The sequence below is a fragment of the Aptenodytes forsteri genome, unplaced genomic scaffold, assembly GCF_000699145.1.
Source record: "Aptenodytes forsteri isolate BGI_AS27 unplaced genomic scaffold, ASM69914v1 Scaffold94, whole genome shotgun sequence".
NCBI classification, from domain to species: Eukaryota; Metazoa; Chordata; class Aves; order Sphenisciformes; family Spheniscidae; genus Aptenodytes; species Aptenodytes forsteri.
The window spans coordinates 375,424-383,662 of record NW_008795017.1 but is presented as its reverse complement, the minus strand read 5'-3'; positions in this window follow the sequence as shown (position 1 = coordinate 383,662).

The window sequence follows — 8,239 nt, the reverse complement described above, 5'->3', positions numbered from 1 at the left end:
CTGCTCTCAATCCCTTCATCCCCCAGCCTGTATTGATACCGGGGGTTGCCCCGACCCAGGTGCAGGACCTTGCACTTGGCCTTGTTAAACCTCATGAGGTTCACACAGGCCCACTTCTCCAGCTTGTCCAGGTCCCTCTGGATGGCATCCTGTCCCTCTAGCGTGTCGACCACACCACAGTCACAGCCTATAGGAAGTAGGTTATCCTGACACATAATAGACGCAAATCCAACAGGAGTAGAAGGACTGTTTGGGAACTAAAAATTGACAATAGACTCAAGGACCTTGTCTAGAAGTCTTGTTTCACTCATTTTTGGTAGTTCCTAATCTGGTAGGTTTGTTTTCATGGCAGCTGATCTGGCTTAAATAGAGAAGAAGAATCAAGGCAGCTACAGCCAAGCAGCGTACTGACTTCACAAAGGTGGTGTGAGCATGAGCAGAATTTGTGAAGTGGCCTAGAAAGGAGTAGTAGAAGGCAGCAGAAGGCTCAAGATCCTTTTTCTTGCAGACCAGTGCAAACAGTGGAAGATCTGAGACGTCCTGGGTATAGCAAACACCACAGGATGAAGGTAATGAGATTTACTTACCAGCCTCACTATCATTGAGTTGAGCGTACATTCTAACATTTAGGAACAACTGGTGATTTGCTATGTTTTTCTTTATATCTTACTCCACAATGTATTTATAGTTTTGAGCCTTACTATCCTGAGACAATTAAAAAAACTCAACCAAACAAAACAAGTAAAATCAAATTAACAACCCCCACCATTTTAGATGTTATTTGATTTTGAAAACATGAGGGCAAAAATTTCAAGTAATTTGTTGCTCTTAGCTCAATCTGTGTTGGAGAAATTAGACTGTGGAAAACTTGTCTTGCATATAAAAAAAATAAATTCTGGCAACCCTACTGTGGTATATCACCTTATCAGGATATGGGTGGAAATTCAATTGCTTTGAAGAATTAAATGGACCATTAAACTATCCGTTATGGAGACATGGATAGATTGACACTCTGAAATGGCATTTGAGTTACCCACATTGCCATCTCTGGCAAATGTTTCCAATTTTTTTTTCCTGACCTAGCCTTAGGCTGATAAGAAAAGATAACATGGACTTAAGAGCCATGGCAAATTAGTTTATCATCACTACTAACACTACCCTCAAACAGTCCAGGAAGCCTTCCAGCAAGGATTAACAGTATAATAAAGTTGCATCTAACATTTCTTGTGTTCATTTATCTAGAATGTTTGCTGGCAATGTTGAGTGTATTTTATTAAAGGTATCTGCACAATTACCTTGAAGGAATAAAGCTTAAGCCTATTAAATTACTAAACATCCAAGTTCCATGGTGAACTTAAGAGGCTTGTTTCTGTTTGGAGGGATACGGGCATGGATTACCAGCTGCATAGATTAAAAACTCACTATTGCTCATTCATGCAAACTCTGGTTTGAATAATCATGCCTAGCTTCAAAACCTACCAGAAACTCCCTTTATCTGAAAATGTGAACAAGAAGCCTGTAAGAATGTTATCCAGAGGGCTTCCTGTCACAGCTGAACTGATAATATTGTAAGTAACAGGGGTTTCATCATTCTGTTTCTTCATGGTATAGTAATATTATACAACAAATTATATCAACTAGATTGGGATCATTTTTGTGCAGTTGTTTCATCTTTTTATTAGTCCAAATCTTCAGTGATCCTCATATAGCATTTTAGATACAGTTCTCTGAACACATACATACACTCCGCATCTGCATTTTACAGAGGGGGAATATGAGGTAGTGCTATCAAATGACGATTTCAAGGCATTTCAAGGAAATGCCAGAGACATGAGAGTCTTGTTGAAGCCTAGTGCTTCTTTTCATTTATTTACTGCAGCTGACCTCACGGTTTATAGCATTATAAGGAAAAATTTTTTTGCACAGAACATTTTCTTGTTCATGTTAAAAAACTTGCTAAAAGACTATTACTTTGTCAAATGCAGACTCTCTGGGCTTGATCCTGGAAGAGCTGAGATTTCTACTAACTACTGATTTCAGTTCTCGGAATTATGCCCTATTTCAGTAGAAGCAATATGTAATTAATCTTTTGCCAACTCAAATGAGAACCTCTCTTTTTCCATTCATCCTCTACCATTAACTATCATGAAAAGTCCAAAGAAAATGTTTTGTTCATTCCTTAGGGGAAACAAAAACAACTTACGAAGTATTAATAGCAAAGTAGACATAATTTAAAGCAGTATTAGGAGAGGAACAGTGGAGCCAATAATAACAACATAGAAAGCTGGTATCTCTGTACTATTTATGATCAGAGAGGGAAATATGGTCTGTTTCTTAGTCAGTAAAACTCAGTGAAAAGACACTGTTGCCTATAGAAAATGTCAAATCCTCAAGAAGAAAAGGAGATTGTCTTTTCCAGTGTTCATGTGTTGGGTGCAAAGGCGATGGCTCTCCAGTCATGCTGCTTTCCCCAGGAAAGTGTGAGTGGCCCCCAAGCAGCCTCACTCTATTCCCTGCCTCCACTTCTCATGTTTTGGCCATTGTACGCTGACAAGTCTTCTCTCTAAATTAACAACAGGCCCGTTAGCAATGGTGCTCTTATCCCTTCTTGTCTGATGGAGCCCCTCTTTCTCTCTAGCAGTCCTCATTTCGCAAAGATGATACATTTCAAGTTTGAGAGGCCTCAGGTCCGGTGGATAAACCATGTATTCAATAGTCTGGTAATTCAGTTTGGATAGGTCTTACAAATAATATATGTATAATATGTATATAGAATAAAAATATATAATAATATATATTTTTATATAATAACATCAATATATGTAATAATATATAAATATATGTTATTACAGCTGTTGATACAACTGGCAAACTTTCCATCTTACTATCTGAATACTAGATGCTATAAAACATTTTTTTTTTCCTGCAGTTATTCCTGCCGCCTTCAACATATACAATTATTAAGACAAAATAAGACTGGAATTTTCAGCATAGAATGGGACAATGTTCTACAAACACACTTCTCCCTGCAGTTCTCAACAGTACATACCGGATTCTCAAAGCTGATTGATAGATACAAATGCTTAAATTCTGTGGTTTTCTTAGTTTCCTAGGAAAATGCATCCAATCATCTTGCTAGTTATGCACTAGTCTTATAGCTGTGGAGTCTCCATGGCGTATTGTCCTTGAGTGCTCCGTGCCCTCATGTCCATTAACATATCTTCAATTTATGAGTCAGGTCATATTAGTAAATGGAAGACTCCTTCATAAGAAATATTCAAAAGACATTTTGACAGGATTGCATTTCCATTTCCTCTTGGAAATGCTGGCATCTGAAAGTCTGGTATACTTAGAATAATCTTTGGGAACTTCCTTTCCTTTTATGCAGGTAAATCAGGGATAATTTAAAAGTAAAGTACCTTTAGAAAATGCAAGTCAGATGCTTTCATCTTCATGACCTCATAATTAACTTTCCATTGTGAGATCTCCTCGGGTTATGGCTACTGATTAAAAGGTGAAAGGTTGAGGAGAAAGTGAAGGGCAGGGAATTACATGCTCCCTTTCCTTTTAAAGGCACTTCCTTTACAGCAGGTATGATAAATACCAACCTTTATTCATGTTACAGGTCTGAATTGGTGCCATATGATGCTGAATTCCTATACAAAGACAAGGCAGGACCTGATTAAGAGTTAAAAAAAAGTATGAACACAGATGGAGAGAGAGAACTTGAAATTGGAAGATGGTAGGGACAGCTGACAGCATTATGTTTCCAATGAAGAAGGGGAAAAAATGTTTGAGGATAAAAAAGAGAGAAAACTGTTCTTTTAGCCCCCTGACGCCCACATTTCAATCTGGAAAAAAATGAAAGCTTGTTTTGATCCAGTTCTGTGTAATGTAACAGAGATGGATGAATCACATGCAGGAAGCTGTTTTGACTTCCAGCACATCAAAATAGATTTCATTCTTTCACTTTCCTTTGCAAGGGATATAATCTGCAAGCTCTATGTATGTGCATGTATCTCTTCCTCAAAATCGTTTATTCTATCAAAACTTCTATGAACCTATACGAGAGCTTTCATAGGTAAATTCTAAGGGTTTGAACCTAGCATTTCCTGACACCTATGTGAAAGTGCTAACAGACTCATATTTGCTCAGACACAGCCTTAACCAAGGATTACTGTAGAAGTTCTCCTAGCCCAAAGGTAATCCAGATCTTATCAAAGCTCTGAGACTCATCCTTGCAATGAACATCTTTCCTGTTTGGTTTTTTTTTTGTTGTTATCGGTTATTTCCCCCGCTGAGGATAGCATTGTAATGCTGATAGAAGCAGAAAACTAAAATTTCTGTCATGTTCTCAAGATTGCCTCCTAACTGGACAGTAAGGAGCTGGAGCAAAGAGCCTCCCCAAGACTAAACCAAAGGAATTAACTTAAAAAAAGGAGTTTAACAAAGAGTAAATGAACACTTGGGCAGCTTCTACCTTTGTGAATCTAGTTCCAAAGTCAGGATGATCTCTGTGGAATAACTCAGGAATTGTTCAAGTGATGTACAGCCATGTGGTTCTAGTCAAATGGGTAGTCTACTGAAGGTTTTCAGGCATGCTAAGTAATTATGTTTAAAAATAAACGAGGAAGTATTTGGGCATCTTAACAGTTTGGTGACAGAAAAAAGTGGAGCTGAAACCATCCTTCAATTACGCTGGTTAACCTCATTCAACTTTTCAGTTATTATCTGCTATTTATTTTCTATGGTTAAGAAAAATCATCATGTATATGAATTTTCACCAAAATGAAAATAATTTTGACTTTACTGAAATATACTGTATATAAAACTTTACCAAGGCCTCTAGACAAATAATTGAATTGCCTGCGATGCCTGGTGCATCAAAATTCTTCAGAGATAACATTTTGGAATAATTACTCAATTTAAAAGTATCTTCATTTTGTTTGTTTTCTTTTGGTTTGTTTTTTCCAATAGTCCTCTGTCATTTTATTCCCTGCTGTTTTATCCTGTGGTACTGTAATCAATATATATGAATAAAAGGGCAACCATAAAGATGATTAAAGCTATTGATTCAGGGACTGAATATACAGCTGGTGACAGTATTAATAGGACTGCAACACTGATAGAAAACAGTAGGGTTTGCTAGTGGGGATACAAGACCGGTGACAAGACTGTAGCATCCACCATGACTGATAATCAAAAAATCATACCTTACCAACAGTTCTGATAATATGGGAGTTACTACAGTTAGTTTTTTTATTATTATCCCAGTACTGTGATATAGGTCCTTCATTTGTGTTTTGTTCCTTGTACGTTTATGCCTCAAAAGGGGTGCAACAGAGAATACCTGTGAATGGATTTAAGAATCTATGCCCCAGTTTTGAGGAAGTCTGGTGGCTTTACTGCAATTAGTCTGTTCTTAATTCAAACACCTTTTAATTTATTTGGAAGTAGTCCAACGAATTCACCACCAGTAGCTGGTGAATTAGGCTAGAGAATTAGGCACCTTCTGTCAACAGGACTTGTTTCAACCTACTTTGCAATGCTGATACTCTAAATCAACCCAGTGAATAAAATTAATCTGATTATGGTTTAACATACAGTGATTGTTATGCACCTATAGCTTATTTTTGCCATAACAGCAGTTCCTAAAATCCCATTTTTTTTCTTAGCCCTGTACACAGTCATGCACAGTTCATGGCTGCTGTCAGGCTGGAATGCCAGTGTTGAGTTTCCATTGCCAGGGACGGCACCCGTCTCCTCATCTTTATTGATTGACACAGAAGACACCATGTGAAACAGTGGTCGTAGCTTAGGGGGAAACTGGGAATCCAAATACTTTTGCACACTTCTAAATAAAGGTAGTAGATGTTCAGGGGCTGTTGCTTCTGTTAGCAATTGTTTGTGAGCATAAAGTGGAAGAGCAGGTTAAAATATTGTCCCTTTTTTACTTCATCAACAATTTCACAATAACAGCCAACTAAAATTAAAAAAAAAAAAAGTTTTATACAAGTAAGCCAAGGGAAAGCATAGCTCTAAATTATATTATAGATTTGCCACAGTGTTGCTTGGGAAAGGTAGAGTTAGGTTATATATGAGATCACAGAGAGCAATGAATAGAAATCATAATTAGAATGAATAGAAATCATAATCAGAAAAAAAAAGTATGTTTGTATATATATGTAGATAGATAGATAGATATGTCAGATTTTGCAGGAACTGATTGTTATATCATTTTGTAAAGGTTTATTTTAGATTTCCATGGAATGTCTCAATTAAACATACACACATATATACACCACACTGCCTGTTGCCTTAGATATGTTCTCAATGCAATTGTGCAGTTAAAATTCTCATTTAGAACTTCTTTTGTTTTATATTTAGAAGACAAAAAAGTTCACATAGCTTCTTAAAAAAATCTCCACTGGAGTCCTAGAGTGGAGCTACAATTTTTTGAAGGCTGCAATGTCTAAATAGGCTACTCCAGGAATGAACATTTTTTTTGGCATCTACCTAATTAAGTTAAAAGTTAATAAATTCCCTTGGTTGTTCCTTTCTTCAGGAAGCATGCGAAAAATGCATTGAAGCAAGGAAGTTCAAGGTTTCAGTATCTGCTGCCCTTGGTCTTTCTCAGGAATTCTTTAGCTGATTACATGCTTCTCCTTTCAACAACATAAGCTTTGTATCCCATGTTTTGTAAAGGATCGTTTCCCCAACCAACCTCTCTAAGGCCACTCTTGGTCAGTTAGAAAAGTTAGCATCTGGATGTGAGTATTTCTATCACATACATTTAAAACGCCCAAGGGAATGACTTTTCCTTTGATTTTTTTTTTTTTTTTTAACAAAAGTAATCTTTATAGACATCCTTATGATCTTACAAATGTTTTTTCTTATGTACAAGATTTGAAATTCTTTCAGATTTCAGTGTTCCCATTGCAATTTTTGCTTTATTTTCTGAATTAATTCATTTTCCCCTTTTTCTTAGCAATGACAGTCAATGAATAACAAACATTTAATGTAACTGAACAATAGTTGCCTATAAGATGGGTTTACTCTGGCATATTTAGAATGCTATACATCATAATAAGATACAAGACCTGGGTTTATCCTTGTGTCAGCTCTACACTTGTGCAAATTCATTAATTTTGATTAAATTATGCCTTATACCTAATTTATGTCAGTGTAATTGAGGAGGATTAGAGCTTAATTATAATTATACATAATTATCCATGATTATAATAAATGCCAACATTAAGTCAAAATAGTAAGACTAAACTGTTGGGGATCCAAACTGAGATGATGAGTCGCAGTACTTAGAGATGTCAAGCACCTGCAATACATACTGAGGTTAGAATGAAAATCTATCCCTAAATGTTGCATTCTGGAATCCCAAAATTAAAAGTTCAAAACTGGTGCAAATTTTTGACTATGCAAAGACCACAAAACTATTTCTTGATTAAAAATTTGTACACTCAGAAGGTACAAAGGGTCAGGTTAGGTTTGTGAAGCCCTGGAGTGGGTGGGAGCATTTATCAAATGCCAAACTCCTAAACTGAAGCTTCTGAACATTTTCCTGCAATTTCTTTCTATCCTTCCCTTTTGTCTTGCTTGAAACCTATTCCAAAGCTCTTTCCTATCTCCTCTGCCTAAGGATCCTCTTCTTGACTTGATACAGAACTTACAAATACTTAGTTTTTCTTCTATAGTCTATACGCTTAATAGTTAATTGTGTTTCAAAAATAATAGGCCTATTCAAATGCTTAAAAATTACTCTTGCAATTAAAGGACAGAATGGTTCATTGCTTTTCACCACTATTTTATAATATTCTAAGGAGAATAATTAAAACCAAACCTGGCCTAAAGAATAAAGATTTTCAGAGATGCAGCTAACAGATTATTTGTATCATAGTAAGAACTAAAGGACAAAGAGAAGGTGAAGGTATATGGACTGAGGATGCAAGACAAGTCAATGTTATGACTAAAATCCAATGGTTCATTACCATTTTCGGAGAAATTCTCAACTTTCTTCTTTCACAACTGAGACAGAATATGACACACAGACTTTGCCCCTGGAGATTTTCCTAGAACAGATATCTTTTGGATTTAAGAATTATTACTGTCTTTATCAGTGTAAAGATCACATTTTTAGAACATTGAAAGTTCAATTTTCAGTCTGGAACTGCCACTGAGGTTTTCTTGTTCTTTGGTGTTTGATGCCATTGCATCAATTGCTTTG